Here is an 18,333-nt window from a genome sequence, read left to right as displayed (position 1 = left end):
TGCATGAGTTGAGATCAAAACAAGCAAGCAAATAAAACATGAAAGCATATTACTTTAAGCATGAATCATTCCCCGTGTTGGTTTCCCCTAATCACCCATTTAACCCTAGCTAAGAGACTACTCACTCATTATCATGTTGATCATGCTAGCAAGGTTGTCAATCATACCAACAATATGAAACATGATGAATAAATGAAAGTAATTAACAATAATTAAAAAGGGATTAAGAGATTATACCTACTAATGATTCCAATAATAAAGCAAAGATAAAAGAAGTACTTGAATGCTTGATTGAGAGGTTGTCAATCTCCCAACAATAACCCAAATAATCTTCAATTACCCAAAATAAAGGATGAACAAAAGAGAGATTAAAGAACTAAAACTTGGATTAAAACTTGATTAATACTTGATTACAATATTAAAGAGAGATTTGATTGATATTAACTACACTAATTATTGATAAGAAGAACATGCTCCTCTAATTAGACTAATGGGGTATTTATAGTGGAAATTAGGGAGGATGCATTAAGGTTAACTAAGAGCTAAACTAGTAATTACACTTTTTTAGATTGAGCAAGGAGGAGCCGGTATTTTTCAAGAGAAGGGCTTCTTTCTTCGTAGCTTGGAGAAGACAATTCGTGCTGTGCTGGAATCCGGGCGGAATAAGGTCGGGACGGGCGGATTGGCGTTGGAATCCGAGCGGATTGAGGGAATCGAACGGATTGTGGAGGTGGAATCCGAGCGGAATAGGGCAAAGCCGCTCGGATTGTCTTCTTTGCGGGACGGACGGATTGGTGACAATCCGCTCGGATTGTCACTCAGCAACATATCTTCTTCTTTTCTTCCCTTTTCTTCATAAATTCCTTGGGGATTTCCTTGGGGACTCAAGGATCCTTTCTCAACATTGCTCTTCTACTATAGTATGTACAAAGGCCTTCTAATCTTGTCTCTCCTTGATGCTTGGTCATTGAATTCGATCAATTTAGTCTCGTTTTGCCATGAAAATGCAAGATTCTTACTCCTTTCCTACCAAGGGATCAAAATCTCAAAGAATATGCAAAACAAAGAACTAAAGATAAGAAATGACCCAAATATGCACTAAAAAGCATGGGAACAAGGCTAATTCAAGGGCTAAATATGCGCTAATTATGGTCACATCAAATATCCCCAAACCGAACCTTTGCTCGTCCCGAGTAAAGAGGTGACAAAGACTAGGACCAATACTAACCTATCCTAATAATATAGCCGATATGAGACAATTAGCGGGTCTCACTCCGCCCCTTCAACTCACAACAAGACAACCATGAGGTAGGATGCCTTCTTGCAAGGCAAGGTGGGTCTTGCCAAAATGGCGACACATCCAAACATTAAGCACATAAAATCACATAATGGATGCATCTACAAAAAGAATAGCCACTTCCTCATCAAGTGGCGGAGGCACTAAAGAGGAACAAATTTAAGAGCATGTAATCCTTCACAAATACTAGTTCAACAAATTACTAAGTCTAAGAGGATGGCACTAAATCACCTCCAAATGGTGTTAAACTAGACTACTTTCGTCCTCAATTTCCAAATGCTTTCGTCAAGAGCGATCGGATGGTGGTGGAATGATGATCCCTAGGATGCTAGTAGCATATGACATGATAAGTCTCGAATTCTCTACAAAAGTAAAGGTCATGGATCGTCCCAAGCTCGACCAAGTGGCTTGACAAAAAGGTTTTTTGGGAATGAAATGCTCAAATCTTTATTCACAACGGGTGGATATGACTAGTATTCAAAATTGTCCTCATTTCACTTTCACATTTCAAAAATTTAAGATGGGGTTTGTCCCTTCCGGGCTAGTCTCCTTTGCTTTCGCCAATCGCTTATTAGGCAACCGGTTAACCTCTAGACAATAGCTTTTCGGGGTGATAGTCACTCTGTCTCTGGGCGGCCGAATTCACAACCGTATGGGGGCCCAATTCAATGGATCCCGCACCAAAGCACATCAAAGTGGTACGCCTCCATCAAAACAACTTAAATTTCTCAACTTTCAACAATTCATAACATTTGAGGTTTCCTTGGCATTACATTACTTCCACATGACAAAATTTCTTTGAAATGAGCACGTCAAGCTTATTGATAGAAAATATTTTTGGGTTGCCTTACCACAAGGTCAAACAAGGTCACCTAGACAAGTTAACCAAGTCCACATCGCATCACGGGGTTGGATAGGTGACTCACATGCAAACCCTTGACTAGGCTTTGGGTCATGGGTCAAAAGACACTAGTATGACACTATCTAGGGTGTTTTACAACCATTCTAGTAGGCAATATCTTAAGTTGAACAAGTATTTGTAATGGCTTAGTTGCTCTTGTCAAAGTTCCTAAATAGGCATTTTTCAAAACATTTCTAACATGCAACTACATGCCATGATGCAACTAATATAAACATCCTAATGCAAGTGATTCTATTAACTAATATGACATATAAACTAAATGCAAGTCCTAAGTTCACATTGTTATACCGCATCAATCAAAATAAAGCCACATAGTCATCAACATAAAGAGGAAAAAAGAGATTGGAAAGATCATACCATGCGGTCTTCAATATCCTCATGTCTCGGATGTGGCGTAGTCAATCAATGTGAACAAGGATAGAACAAACACAATATATACAAGACAATATATACAAGACTATAAAAGGAAATAAACATGTTTTTGGGTTTTCAATTTTCAAATTTTTATGATTTTTGAGATTTTTCAATTTTTTTGGGTTTTTGAATAAGAGTTAAATGTTAGAATTCCCATCCCCACACTAATATGGGCATTGTCCTCAATGGCCAAAATGATGGAAATTATGCAAAGATGATGCATGATTTCTATACTAAATGCAATCTATACTAAGCTACACTACATGATGCATGGTTTTTGTTATGACGGAGAGGATAATTTAGATTACCTCCCGTTGTGTATGCATTAACTTCCCCAAACCGAGTGAGACACTATTGCTAATGTCCAAGGATGGGTGTAGTTCATGCACACACTATGCTATGCATGAAACTAATTTTTCATTTTGGTTTTGAAAATGGGAACAATAAAATGAGAACACCTCAATGGTACCGAGGTGTGAGTCCTCTAATGGTGCTAGGACTACTCCAACAATGATCAAAATTAAATAAAATACAAGGTAACAAGACACGAACTTCTTTTCATGAAACATTGAAAGATAAAGAGAAGAGATGAGAAAACTTCACTTGAACTTAGGTGGGTGCCTCTTGCCCGCTCCACCTAGTGAAGAAGTAGTCTTCTAGACATCGGTATCATCTCCCTCTATATCGCTATCCCAAATATCCTTTGAAGCATCACTCAAACTTGGATCCATGAATTCGTCTTCCTCACTCTCAAGCTTCACCGTGTCACCTCCACAAGAATTGCCACTCTCCTCCTCTTGGCGACCGTTCGCCCCTTCATTAGCTTTCTCCGAGTTTGGGAAAGGCAAATCCATTTGAGCCCATGAGGGGAAAGCTCCTTCCTCACTAATCCATCCTTTTCGAGCCATCTCATGGTATTGGGGGTAAAGAGCATAGTAAGTGTCCACGGAAGTCTCGTATTGACGGTAGTGTAGATCTTGTAAGATTCCCGTGACAAAGTCGTCACGGGGGAGGATTAAGGGATTTGGATGGTTATATGGTTGGTAGGGAAAGGGGTAGGGAGGCACTTTTATCTTCTCATTTTGGGTTTGTTGTTCTTGTTGTTGTGGTGGTGGATTTTGGGGTGGTGGAGCTTGCTTTGTTTGACTTGGGATGAGGTAGGAGGGCATTGGGGACAAGTTTCCTCTTCTTGGGGAGATCCGTGGTAGATCGGTCATTGGGAGATAGATCGGATCGCTCCCTTTTGTCAACCACTTTATCCGCTTATCGACCCCCTCAAGGGTTATCCAATGGTGTTGGACGACAAGGAGATCTTCATTAATTCTCGTGCTCCCCGTAAGTGGAGTGTACTCATTGTTCTCATTGAACCTTGGGTTGAAGTGCTTTGCAAGTCTAGTTATGAGTCCTCCATTCACTATGTGCTTCATTCCATCATCATCCCCATTTCTAAACTTTGCCCATTTCTCTAGCAAAACTAGAGGTGCATTGAAGTGATACCCATCTCTCCCTTGAATGTTGAGGTATGATTCCATAAACACAAGGTCTAATTGGTTTACGATGGCCGGATCTCGGCGGGCGAAGAGAGTACCCGAAAGAAATAGATATGTAAGCCTCAATATTGGGTTTTGGATATGAAAAGCAAGACATTCCTTGGTAAGAATGAAATCCCGGCCCGTCATGGCCCTCCACAAAGGTGCAACACTATACTTTTTAGGTTTCAATGTTCGGGTAGGCGAAACATCAAGTCCAAACACATTTGCGAATTCTACAAGGGTCATCATCCTAGAAACATTCTCCAACCTAAACTCTATGCATATCACTTTGTTCAAGGTTGTAATCTTCAAAAAGCTTAAGAATTATAGCACAAGGGACCGATAGGTTGGTTCATACATGCGAAAAAGGGTTGAAAGACCAAAAACCTCAAAGAGAGCTTCCACTTGGTGAAAAATCCCAAGCTTTCTCAAGGTAGCATGACATAAAAATTTAGTGGGAAGAATATTCTTACTTAGAACCCGGTGGAAGACTAATCTCTGCACATCATTGAGGAATTCCACATTTGAGAAATCATCAAGCCTTGTGAGATCTACAATCTCTTCATGTTCCCTTCTAATGGTGTTGAGATGGGAGGTAGAAGAACTTCCCACCATCCTTGGTCTTCTTGCACTCCTAAAAGAGGATCTCCTTGGTGCCATTCTTGATTCTTTTGTTGGGTTCTTTTGATTTGTGAATTGCTAAGGATGTTCCTTGTTGATTGAGTGTTGGAAACCCTAGAAAATTGGGGATTTTTGATTTTGTGGGTAAAGAGAGTGATTTGGATATGTATGGGAGTCATAAGGAGGTGGGTTTTATAGTGCAATTGGAAGGAGTAGTGATGTGTCACTGTATTTGTGGTGGGGTGTATTTTAATTAGGAAAAAGTCGGGTCAAAACACCGTGAGAAGACGAGCGGATTTGAGCTGAAGACGCTCGGATTCGTGCTCCTCGGGACGGGCGGATTCGGGGCAATACGCCCGGATTCTGTCACAGCGAGAAATTCCAAAATTTGACGCTTCAAAGACGGGCGTCCCGTGCATGAGACGCTCGGATTCTTTTAAGATGGGACAGGCGTCTTCTTGAGAAGACGGGCGGATTATGCTACAGAGATTTTCTTTGAAATGCACAGGTAGGAAGACGGGCGTCTTTCTTCAAATCCGGCCGGATTCTATAAGACGGGCGTTTTTCCTCGTTGGACGCTCGGGTTCAACCTCAGTCAAAAAAACTTCAAATTTTCAGCGCAGCTGGACGGACGGTTTCTCCTCTAAACGCCCGGATTCCAGCAAGACGGCCGGATTCCAGGGAATCCGCACGGATTCAGGCTGCGAGTTTTGACTTCTTCTCCTCTCTTAGATGCGTCCCCACACTTGAGAATTTGTTCCTTCCTTCATTCAAAATTCATTAGTAACCCTCCCTTACTCACGCTCATGAAAAGAGTTCATGCTATTTATTAAAACAAATGCAATAAATACAAGTTAGAGGGTTAGTATATTTACAAGTGGTGGTTTAGGGAGGACTCCACCAAACTCTCCCTTAGATGGTCCTTTCAAGGGGGAGGAGGCCCGAGGTAGTTAGCCTCGACCTCTCCAACAAACGCTCCTTCATAGTATGGCTTCAACCTTTGACCATTTACCTTGAACTTGCTTCCATCTTCCGCCTTGAGTTCGAAATCTCCATATTTTCCAACTTCGGTTATCACATAGGGACCCATCCATCTAGAGTTCAATTTTCCCGGAAAGAGTCGGTAGCGGGAATTGAATAGAAGGACTTTGTCTCCCTTGTGCAAGGCCTTTTGTCTAATTCTTTTATCATGAAGCAATTTTGTTCTTTCTTTGTAAATCTTTGCATTCTCATAGGATTGTATTCGTAATTCCTCCAACTCTTGGATTTGAATCATCCTCCTTTGACCGCTCAATTTGAGATCAAGATTAAGTGCTCGTATTGCCCAATAAGCTTTGTACTCCAATTCAATTGGCAAATGACATGCTTTTCCATAGACAAGCTTGTGGGGGGAGGCTCCTATGGGAGTTTTATAGGCCGTCCTATAAGCCCAAAGAGCATCATCAAGCTTTGTGCTCCAATCTTTCCGAGTCTTGTTCACAACTTTTTCAAGGATTTGCTTGATCTCTCTATTTGAAATTTCCACTTGACTGCTTGTTTGAGGATGATATCCCAAGCCGGTTCGATGTTGAACACCATATTTGGTCAAAAGGGATGCAAGCTTCTTCTCATGGAAATGTGTTCCTCCATCACTACAGATCGCTCTAGGAACTCCAAATCTTGGGAAAATTATCTTCTTGAAAAGCTTGGTGACCGTTTTTGCATCGTCATTTGGGGTGGCAATTGCCTCCACCCACTTTGAGACATAATCTACGGCCACAAGGATGTACTTATTCCCATTGGATGTCACAAAGGGCCCTTGGTAGTCGATTCCCCAAACATCGAAGATCTCTACCTCTAGAATGCCCCTTTGTGGCATTTCGTTCCTCCAAGATATATTTCCCGTTCTTTGACAAGCATCGCAATGAATGATGAATTCTCTTGTATCTTGAAACATTGTAGGCCAATAGAAGCCCGATTGGAGAATTTTTGCAACGGTTCTCCTTGCTCCATGGTGCCCACCATAGGGTGATGAATGACATCCTTCCAAGATTCCTTGGATTTCCCATTGAGGGATGCATCTCCGGTAGAGCCCATCACTACACTCCTTGTAGAGGTTTGGATCATCCCAAAAGTACCTCTTCACTTCGAATAGGAATCTCTTCCTTTGGTTGTGGTTCAAATTTGGAGGGAGCACTTTTCCAACAATATAATTGGCATAATCGGCAACCCATGGGGTGATGTACCTTTCAAGTTGTGTTTGAATAGCCACAAAATATCGTCGGGAAATGAGTCATTGATCGGGGTTTCTCCATTTTCATCATGAAACTGGATCCTTGACAAGTGATCCGTCACTACATTCTCGGCTCCTTTCTTGTCTCTTATTTCCAAGTCAAATTCTTGAAGGAGCAAAATCCATCTCAACAATCTTGGTTTTGCCTCCTTCTTTATCAAGAGATGTCGGAGAGCTCGGTGATCCGAAAATACAATCACCTTGGATCCAAGCAAGTAGGAACGGAATTTATCCAAAGCATGATCAATGGCAAGAAGCTCCTTTTCGGTTGTATCATAATTCACTTGAGAGGGGTCGAGGGTCTTGCTTATGTAATAGATGGCATGAAGAGCTCTCCCTACCCGTTGGCCAAGAACCGCTCCAACGGCGTAGTTGCTAGCGTCACACATAATCTCGAAAGGTAACTCCCAATTCGGGGGTTGAATGATTGTTGCCGAGATTAATGCTTCTTTGATTCTATTAAAAGCTTCAACACACTCGTCAGTAAATTGGAATTGGGCATCTTTAAGCAAAAGTTGAGTGAGGGGTTTTGCTATTTTAGAAATTTTTTTTATGAAACGACGATAAAAACCCGCGTGACCGAGAAAACTTCTCACCCCTCTAACATTCACGGGAGGTGGGAGTTTCTCTATCACCTCAACTTTAGCTTTATCGACCTCGATGCCTTTTTCCGAAATCAAATGACCTAAGACAATTCCTTCATTGACCATGAAGTGACACTTTTCCCAATTTAAAACAAGGCTAACATCTTCACACTTTTGCAACACAAGAGAAAGATTATGTAAACATGAGTCAAAGTCCTTTCCATAAACACTAAAATCATCCATAAAAACTTCCATTATGGTCTCTAAGTAATCGGAGAAGACACTCATCATGCATCTTTGGAAAGTGGCGGGGGCATTACATAATCCAAAAGGCATCCTCCTATATGCAAAAGTGCCATAAGGGCATGTGAAGGTGGTCTTATGTTGGTCATCCGGGTGTATAGGGATTTGGAAGAATGCCGAATACCCGTCAAGGTAACAAAAGAATTTGTTGGAGGCTAACCTCTCAAGCATTTGGTCAATGAATGGTAAAGGGAAGTGATCTTTTCTTGTTGCGGAGTTTAATTTCCGATAGTCAATGCACATACGCCAACCGGTGATCATTCTTGTGGGTATTAATTAATTCTTTTCATTTGTCACTACCGTGGTACCTCCTTTCTTAGGTACCACTTGGACGGGGCTAACCCACAAAGAATCCGATATGGGATATATGATTCCCGCATCAAGTAATTTCATGACTTCTCCTTTGACAACTTCTTGCATGTGGGGGTTCAATCTTCTTTGGGGTTGAATGGTAGGTCTATGGTCTTCCTCTAGATGAATTCTATGCATGCAAAAGTTGGGACTTATCCCCTTAAGGTCATCTAGACTATAACCTATAGCCTTCTCATGTTGTTTCAACACATCAAGCAACTTTCCCAATTGGTCATCATCAAGTCTATCATTAACAATCACGGGTTTGGTCTTTGATTCATCAAGGTAAGCATATTTCAAATTTGGGGGAAGGGGTTTCAAAGTAGGAGTTTGTACCTTACTTTCCTCCTTTGGAGTTTCATTAAGAATTTGTTCCATCTCCATTAGACATTCCATTCTCATAGCATACTCAACTTCACTTTCATCAACCTCATCATATTCAAATCCCATGATGGGTTCCTCTTGCTCTTGAGTTTGTAAAATATCCTCTAGGATGGATTGCTCATCCTCAATGGGTTGACATGCTTCTACTAGAATATTATGCACCAATTCGGATTGTGCACGAGTAAGTTCCTTGTTAGCTAGAGCGGCCTCAAAGAGATACACCTCCAACTCCCAATACATGCTCTTAGCCTCACTTGCTTCCAAGGCTTCTAAAGCTTGCATGGGATCCTTGAAGTAAGGGATACTCAAGTGGTCCTCTACAAAACAGTCTATGAAATCCATCTCGCAAAATATCAAACAACTTGAAAACGATTAGAGCAAACCTTAAGGAGTTTTACTTCCCAAGGCGAAGAAAGACACAACTAATAACAATAAAAAGAAATCTAAATCAAGTAAACACCGTCCCCGGCAACGGCGCCATTTTTGATGCGAGTCCGTTTCATGTTCACAAATTAAGATGTGGTCGTTGGGTCACGGTCGAATCAAAACACAATTTATAGCTTAACAAACAACTCTACAATTAGTAAAGAGGCAAGTAAAGGTCGAATCCCAAGGGACGGGTATTGAAATGAGATTTCTATTGCAACTAGTGGTGTCTAAGGGGTGTCACAAATTGGGTTGATGTAGAAGGTCACTAAACTAAAATAGCAATGAAGATAAACAAGCAAGATGAATTAAAGGGGTGTAAACAATTGATTAAAGGCACTAGGTTGTCATGGGATCATAGGGGAATCATGGGATATGATCATACAAACATGTTCTCAAATTATAAGCAAGCAATTATTGTTGTGATGGATTGAGTTGGGTTATATCTTACAAACCTAGGAAAGTTTGGGTCCCGGAGCCGAATCGATTAGATTGTACAACACCTACAAGTCGACTTAATCTTCCCTACTCAACAACATGCATGGTCTAATGAGACTCGAGTTGGGTTATGTCTTACAAATCTCATTGAAAAGATAGAAGATGATAGTAAATACAAGGATTCATAGGCTTAGCATTTCATTAAATATAGCATGTGCATGAGTTGAAATCAAAACAAGCAAGCAAATAAAACATGAAAGCATATTAATTTAAGCATGAATCATTCCCCATGTTGGTTTCCCCTAATCACCCATTTAACCCTAGCTAAGAGACTACTCACTCATTATCATGTTGATCATGCTAGCAAGGTTGTCAATCATACCAACAATATGAAACATGATGAATAAATGAAAGTAATTAACAATAATTAAGAAGGGATTAAGAGATTATACCTACTAATGATTCCAATAATAAAGCAAAGATAAAAGAAGTACTTGAATGCTTGATTGAGAGGTTGTCAATCTCCCAACAATAACCCAAATAATCTTCAATTATCTAAAATAAAGGATGAACAAAAGAGAGATTAAAGAACTAAAACTTGGATTAAAACTTGATTAATACTTGATTACAATATTAAAGAGAGATTTGATTGATATTAACTACACTAATTATTGATAAGAAGAACATGCTCCTCTAATTAGACTAATGGGGTATTTATAGTGGAAATTAGGGAGGATGCATTAGGGTTAACTAAGGGCTAAACTAGTAATTACACTTTTTTAGATTGAGCAAGGAGGAGCCGGTATTTTTCGAGAGAAGGGCTTCTTTCTTCGTAGCTTGGAGAAGACGATTCGTGCTGTGCTGGAATCCGGGCAGAATAAGGTCGGGACGGGCGGATTCTGGCGTTGGAATCCGAGCGGATTCAGGGGAATCCGAACGGATTGTGGAGGTGGAATCCGAGCGGAATAGGGCAAAGCCGCTCGGATTGTGCTGCTGCGGGACGGACGGATTGGTGACAATCCGCTCGGATTGTCACTCAACAACATATCTTCTTCTTTTCTTCCCTTTTCTTCATAAATTCCTTGGGGATTTCCTTGGGGACTCAAGGATCCTTTCTCAACATTGCTCTTCTACTATAGTATGTACAAAGGCCTTCTAATCTTGTCTCTCCTTGATGCTTGGTCATTGAATTCGATCAATTTAGTCTCGTTTTGCCATGAAAATGCAAGATTCTTACTCCTTTCCTACCAAGGGATCAAAATCTCAAAGAATATGCAAAACAAAGAACTAAAGATAAGAAATGACCCAAATATGCACTAAAAAGCATGGGAACAAGGCTAATTCGGGAGCTAAATATGCGCTAATTATGGTCACATCAATCACTAGTCACAAACCATAACACTACCGCTGTCCGGACATCAAACCTCTTACACTCATCGCTAAACATCACGGGTTCTTTCCTATCTTTGGTTAACATTCCAAATAACGAACATCAAATCCACCAACAAAATTTACCTTAACATTCTTTCTAATACTATCCCGAACTGTATCGTCATCTAACTCTCCACCAAAATCTCATAGAGTGCAGATACTAAATCAACCTCTTACTCCCTTAATTCCTCAAAACTCATGACTAACCATGTTGTCTTGAAACTTCTGTATGACCGTTAACTCACTTACTCCTGGTAGTATCATACATCCCGATGATTCCTTACTTTTATATCACATACTTAGGTGTGAACATTTTTTTTTTTTCAGCTTACTTTTATCCTTCTTTTCTCTTTATACTCAACAATTCCATTTAATGTCTCAACTCCTTACTACTTCTACCTAACCCTTTAGTGCTCCAATTACCCTCTCATCGCTCCAAAACTCGAATCTCATTATTTCATATCGATATCATCTCACTCTTTCTTACCATGGATCTTCTCTTACTACGCTATCACTCACACTTACTACTAATCTATCCATCAAATCAACGTTCACTGTACAAACAATTGCATCTCCTTCGTACATCTCTAGAAATCCAAATTTATTTCATACCGTTAAATGCCCAAAAAAATCACATGTAGTTCCACCTCTGAATAAACCAAATCTTTCAAACTCATTCACTGTCTACAAACCCACCTCGCAACATGTCTCCACAAAGTTCACTATATACCGCTCTTCTTAACCCCTTTAAAATGAACTTTCAGTACATATATTCTTGACCCACACGACTCCTAACCATCTCCCTCCATAATTCTTTACACATCTCAAGCTGCCACTATCCACATCCTTACTTTCAATCTTTTCATTCTCACGTTCCTTAAACTTCCATCACTCTTGCCCACATTCATTTACTTTTACATTACTCAACATACAAACATATCGCTCATCTCATCTCACAAAACATGCTCTATGTCTTAATAAGCCATACCAATCTTCCTTTTCTTTTTCCACTATCTATCACAACACATATAACATATGTCCTCCCACCGAACTCCTACTCCCCACAGGTGCCACTCACTTCACCATAAGATTGGGTAACTTACGTATCAAGACCAACATACATGTAAAACAATGCATAAAGAAGTAAAATAACATCTTTGAATTAAACATAATATGCAACGAATTCAAAAGATAAGCATATGACCCGAAATAGGGGTCACTAGATCGAGTACAAGCCACTCGATCGAGTAAGGGACTTACTCGATCGAGTAGGTGAAGGTCAGAAGCACGAAAAATAAATCACCAGGGCTACTCGATCGAGTAACTGTCGTACTCGATCGAGTTCCCCCCTACTCGATCGAGTACCAAGGCTACTCGATCGAGTACCTACGCATTTCTCAGCACTGTCCAGTTTTCGTAAAACAGTCATAAATCACTCATTTCTTGGTCGTTTTGGCCGTGTGACCTATCGTTAGAATCATAAAAGAACAAGCTATCACCTCCAATTGGAATCACATTAAAATCATTTATGCATCTCAAGTTATAACAGTTTAAAGACAACTTTGATGTAATCAGACGACATAACTATTCGATTTTCTCTTTCAAACAACTTAAACGACAACAATGGTAAACAAAAACAACTCAATACTCACAAAACCAGTATTCCTAATCACATGTTACTATCTCCAAAAGCCAAACAACAGCATTCATCATGCACATAGATTATTTAACTTTTCAATCATGATTTACCCACATCCTTTTATTCTATACCTTTATGTACAACAATAATATAATATACGACATAAAATCCCCCTATTCACATGTTACTAACATAGCAAAAGTAGAAAATCCACTTCCATCATATAAACATGTTCTCCACATGAATTTCATATTCTCATGCAATTCCTTAACTCATCTTTTCAACCAAATCATAGATCACATTCATACCCGTATTCATACAACTGATTCATCCGATCATATGCACGCAATCATATGCATATACACAATAGTAACCAGTAGTAATTCCCAGCACAATTCATGTTATCATAGAAAAAATTACCTTCATCTTTTCCACCACACATCCATTCAACTATATAACACTCATCCATCCAACACACGCAATATAGCATTAGTAAACACATAGCGATCCCGACTCATATCCCATGGTGACCGGTTCAAAATTGTAGGGCGAGTTCGTGACTTTAGGACGTCTCCCAAGCCTTTGCATTAGCTCCTACAACTTTTACCCCGGGTTCATTTTAATTAGACTCCCTAGGTTCATTGAATTCATTGGTTACAGCTTTCAGGATCGTCTCTCTGATACCATTTTGTAACACCCCCATACTCCAAGTGCCTTACCAGGACCACTTAAGACATGGAAATGCTACCATCTCGGTTACCCGAGGCAATGATTATCATAAGACAATAGAGAAACATATTTAAATAGTAATTAACGTTTAATGTGATTACATGCCAAACCAAAACTGATAAAGAGATACAAGTTCTCAAAAACTATCTACTATCAAAAGACTATAAAACTATCAAACACAGCGGAAGACTTCTAAACTGCATCGTGGTGACTCCTCCCAGTTATCCCATACGCATCAGCTCATACCTGCTCAATAACTGCTCACCACCCCCGAATGGATCACCACAGTTTTTAAAACATTTAAACCGGGGTCAGTACTATTTACACAAGTTATATAATCAACAGTACAGCAACCAACACAGCTCAAGCAATCATACACAATCAGACACTCCACTCTATCTCCGTCACCGACTGTCCACTGGACCAGCCCTGCCAGTGGGGGACCGCAGTCGTTCCCACCTAAGCCCCGCTCATTATACCGAGCGATAATCCTGTCCCATTAATATGCACATCCCCTTCCGTGGCGGGTTCCACGAAGGACGAAACTAGGGCATGAAGCCACTCCCGCAAGTGACTCCACTCAGCCGAGAACGCATCTCGAGAACCACAGACAAACAATCACAATCACAATATCAACAATCGTCTGAACCAAGCAATCACACTAATTACAGCACAATCACCACACATTATGTAGGTAATACTGAGTAGGGAAACCCTACCTGGAAATCACAACAATCAGACGATCTCACAGCTGGTATCAAAAAGCTTCCTCTACGAATCCTCCTGCTAACATACAAACACATAATCACTACCATGCATATAACACAACAGAACCCCCAATTCCCAAAATTAGGGTTTAACGAAACTTAATGGAATACTATAAAAATGGTATACAGGTCTTACCCTCGACTCAAGGATCACTATGATCCAAAGAACAAGATGATCCGACACTCCTAGCCTTGGGGATTTGCCAACAACGCGACGGGAGAGAACTACGTAACTCCTTTTCTTTTGAAGGGTTTAGAAAGGTTAAAAGAAATGACGAAATAAACTGACGGAAACCTTTTATATCAAACTCGCGTTATTAGCAAAACCCATCAAATCATTCCCCGTAAACCGGCTACTCGATCGAGTAGCTAAGGTACTCGATCGAGTGCCCCCTTACTCGATCGAGTATCTACGTTACTCGATCGAGTACCTAACAGGTCAGAAACTATTTTAAAACGCAACTCTCCCTTACTCGACAGAGTAAGGCCTACTCGATAGAGTACCCAGAGACTTATAAATACGGAGTATTACAGCCATCTCCTCAATAATGCCCAATCCCTTATCATCATCAATATTCTTTTAAAATCTTCCGTTGGATGAGGCGTCAAGTATAGATCAGTGGTCATCATACAACCCATTGTCCAACTTGTTGCACAAAAACCACTGATCAAAACCATGGTGAGGAAGATACCTCACCAACTTCTTAAACCGACACCAAGCTTCATAGAAAGTCTCATCAGGTGCCTGCTTGAAACTAGTAATCTTTCCCCTCAGCTGATTAGTGCGTTGTGGAGGGAAGTATCTTTTGTAGAAGGCAAGTGTGAGAGTCTCCCAGTTGGTGATACCGTGTGATCGGTCAAGATCGTCACCACTCACGGCCGAGTCGATCAGAGAAAAAGGAAAAAGCACTTCCTTTATCTTGTCTCGAGTTACTCCCTTAGTAGCGGGAATAGTAGAGCAATAGTCGGTAAAGACTTCCATATGCTTTCGCGGATCTTCACCCGCCACACCTCGGTACAGATTCCTTTCCACCAGATTTATGTAAGACGGATGGATATCGAAAGTGTTACCGTCCTCAGTTTGGAGGTTGAAACCTTTAGGAATCGAGGAAGCTTTGGGCTCCGAGTGACTTGCAATGTTTGGCATCTTTACTGGCTTGTTGGCAGAAATGAGATTGTCTTCTTCAAAACACTGGTCTTCTGCAAATAAAAAGTGTTGTAGCTCGGGCTCGAAAGTACTCAAGTATTCCTTTCGAAGTTTCTTTGCAGACGGAGTCTATGCCGAAACAGTCTTTCTGGCTGTGAATCAGCTAGAACTATTACCGACCTGTTTGACCTGGGCATACACAACACTGATAGAGATAAATGAGAACTGTCTCAAGGAATTGAAATTCCCTGAGACAGGTAAAAATAAACGAAAACAAAAACAGATAGGGCTATTGCCTCCCTGGCAACAGCGCCAAAATTTAAGACTGTCGTTTTGTACCAAAAATAAACCTAATTAAAACTAACAAAGAAGCTAGTGATAAGCAAGGTCGATCTCTACAGGGAGGCAAGATATCTGTTAAAGGTCCATCTATTTGGTCACAAATGGGGGTTTTAAATTTTGGTTTCTAAACTAATAAGAGGTTATAGGAAAGAGCAGTAAAGAGAGAGCAATAAAGATAGAAAATATAATAAAGATGATCAAATGAGAAAAGGCATGCCGGAATTTCGGTTCACCATGGTAGTCTATCGACTCAGCTGCAAATAGCCTAGACAATCTACTGTGAGACGGATATAGGAAAGGTCCTTCCGGTCCACTTTCTATCCTAGATTTCCACTAACTTAACTTCTGTCCTCGTCAGGGTAGTCTACTGTTCATAGCAGGTCTATTTAATCCAATCTTCCGATCCAGAAGTAAATTTAACCAGATTAAAGGTAACTTAGAAGCGTGCACTCAACTAAGTCGGGACATATTGCAATACAAAATAATACAAAAGGGCATAGAAATACGTGCAAAATAAGACTAAAAAGGCTATATAAAATACACGTATCAATATTGCTATGGGGACAGATTCTCACATGTAAATTATCTAGTCTATTCGCTACATCGTCACAATCCTACCATGGATTCCCTAGTCCTAACATAAAGAGAATTAGCTACTCATGTTCTTAATGTAATTAACAATAACAACAAAATATGTGCTAATGGAATACATGATGAAACGATGATAATCATGCATAAATAAGACGAGGATAAGAATAATAATGAAAGAACAAGAAATTCATGCAAAACAAAGTTTTAAGATTAAGGAAAGAAGAATGATTAAATTCTTAAAGAATCCAGCGTAGAGAACAATCTTCAAAGCAAAGAGCAAAGGTTTGAGATTAAGCAGTAAAGAGTGTTAAGAGTTGTAAAAGTATTTTTATTAACCTAATTACGACTCTCTTATATAGGGGAGCGTAAGTTAACAAAATAAAACCTATCACGGATTAAGTCAACCCGTGTATCATAGCAAACCCCTCGATCGAGCATTTTCAGATCACTCGATCGAGGTCTTCTCCAACAATTGTACTCGATCGAACAGTTAAGGCTCTCGATCGAGTAACTCCTATAAACTCCATTTCGATCGAGCTGTTAGAATCACTCGATCGACCATCTGCTCCAGCCAAACCACTCGATCGACACAGATTTACACTCGATCGAGTGGATAACCAACGCAACAGCTTCTAATAAGTCCTTGGCAGCTTCATGGATCTTCCTTCACACACCACGAGGCACAACTCTTGCTCTAATACTTCCGTCTCCTTACAGTGCTTTCTAAATAGGAGGAATAAAGGTCGATTCCGCTACTATCAGTTCCATTTCTGCAATAAAGGCAAAACAAACCAAAGTAGCCAATTTGGGGCATTTTGCAATACATATCAATACAAAAAGACATATAAATACGTGCAATAATAGGCTAAAAACTCTATATCAATTGCACGTATCACCTCACGTTGCCGGTGTCACCGTTTCCATGTCGTTTATTGCGGCTGGGATCATTTTGTAATGGCTATTAGGGTTGCGGCTGTGATCGTGTTTGTGGTTTCTGTGTAACTGCCTCCCAACCGGCGTTCTACTTCGTCGGTCAGTCCTCAGGTGGCCGTCCCGGAACTGGTGGTCGTTTTGCCGGTGGTAGGCCTCTTTTTGATCTTTTTTTTTTTCGTTTTGTTACGATTCTGTATCTCTTTTAGGGTTCCGCCGTTTTCAAAACTCGCACTACTGTCCTGCCACCGTCAACGTGCGTCCATCACTGGCATATATGCCATCTATTAGGGTGGTTGCCGTTGCTTGTTTTCGTAGGGTTTCTGCTGGTTGTTTGCAGTTTACAGGGCTGTCGTCTGTTTTCCTTTCTTTTTTATGCTGCTGGTTGTTGGCCTGTGGCCACAGGTCTCCTGGTGCGGTGTCCGGCCATTGCTATCAGCCCCCCTGGGTCGTGGTTGTGGTGTGGGTGTTGCGGGTTGCTTGTGCCGTGGAGATAGAGTAGCTAGGGTTGCGACCATTTACCTTGGTCACAGGTCAGTTTTTGGGTGTCTTGCCTCTAGCTGCATGTGCGGTTGCGTGCAGGGTGGTTTTCGTTCGGGTGGTTGCTTGGTGGCTATATCAGTTTTTGTGTAGGTAGGGTGTGGGGTTTTGCTTCTCCCTTCATGCTCGAGCTTTTGCTGTTCCATTGTCCTTTTTCGAGTCTTCATGCGTGTCGAGATGGTTTTGGTAAGGGCCTTACTAAGATTGCATGGCAGAAGCATTTTCAGGACCGGCATTGTCATGATGGTACATTGGAACTTAAGCGTCAGACTCTTAATGATGGTTTGACTGTTTACTTCAATGCCGAGAGTACTTTGAGACGGATGGGGATCTGGTTGTGTGGGGTGTTCTTTAAAACCCGCACCTATTGCGCTAGATGTCGGCATAGTCGGGGTGATATTGTAGCACCTCCGGAGTGTGTTGACGGCCTCCATAGTTTTGTCATTCAGGGTATCACTAGACCTCCAGCTTCGTCTCCATCGGCTATTTCGTCTGATGATGGGGCTGAGCTTGTTCAGTTGTCTATATCTTCGCTTGATCGTTTGTTATCTTTGGGCCTTCGCACCGTGAAATTGATACATCCTAACTGTCGGCTTGGGTTTGCTCTGTGACACCCCTCGATAGGGCATCAAAATTAAAGCGGAAAATACGAGATTTTTAAAACCTTTAAAAG

General features: G+C 40.8%; 1 non-coding gene across 1 annotated transcript; it reads left to right on the top strand.

The window, feature by feature from the left end:
- Positions 1-14,781: 14,781 nt before the first annotated feature.
- Positions 14,782-14,887, top strand: LOC141635678 (small nucleolar RNA R71). The gene has a single exon (XR_012540348.1). It is a non-coding gene; the product is annotated as a small nucleolar RNA R71 (small nucleolar RNA).
- The last annotated feature ends 3,446 nt before the right edge of the window (positions 14,888-18,333 follow it).

This window comes from Silene latifolia, chromosome Y (genome assembly GCF_048544455.1).
Source record: "Silene latifolia isolate original U9 population chromosome Y, ASM4854445v1, whole genome shotgun sequence".
Lineage (NCBI taxonomy): Eukaryota > Viridiplantae > Streptophyta > Magnoliopsida > Caryophyllales > Caryophyllaceae > Silene > Silene latifolia.
The sequence above is the reverse complement of the archived record's forward strand: the minus strand, read 5'-3'. Positions and strand labels throughout refer to the sequence as shown.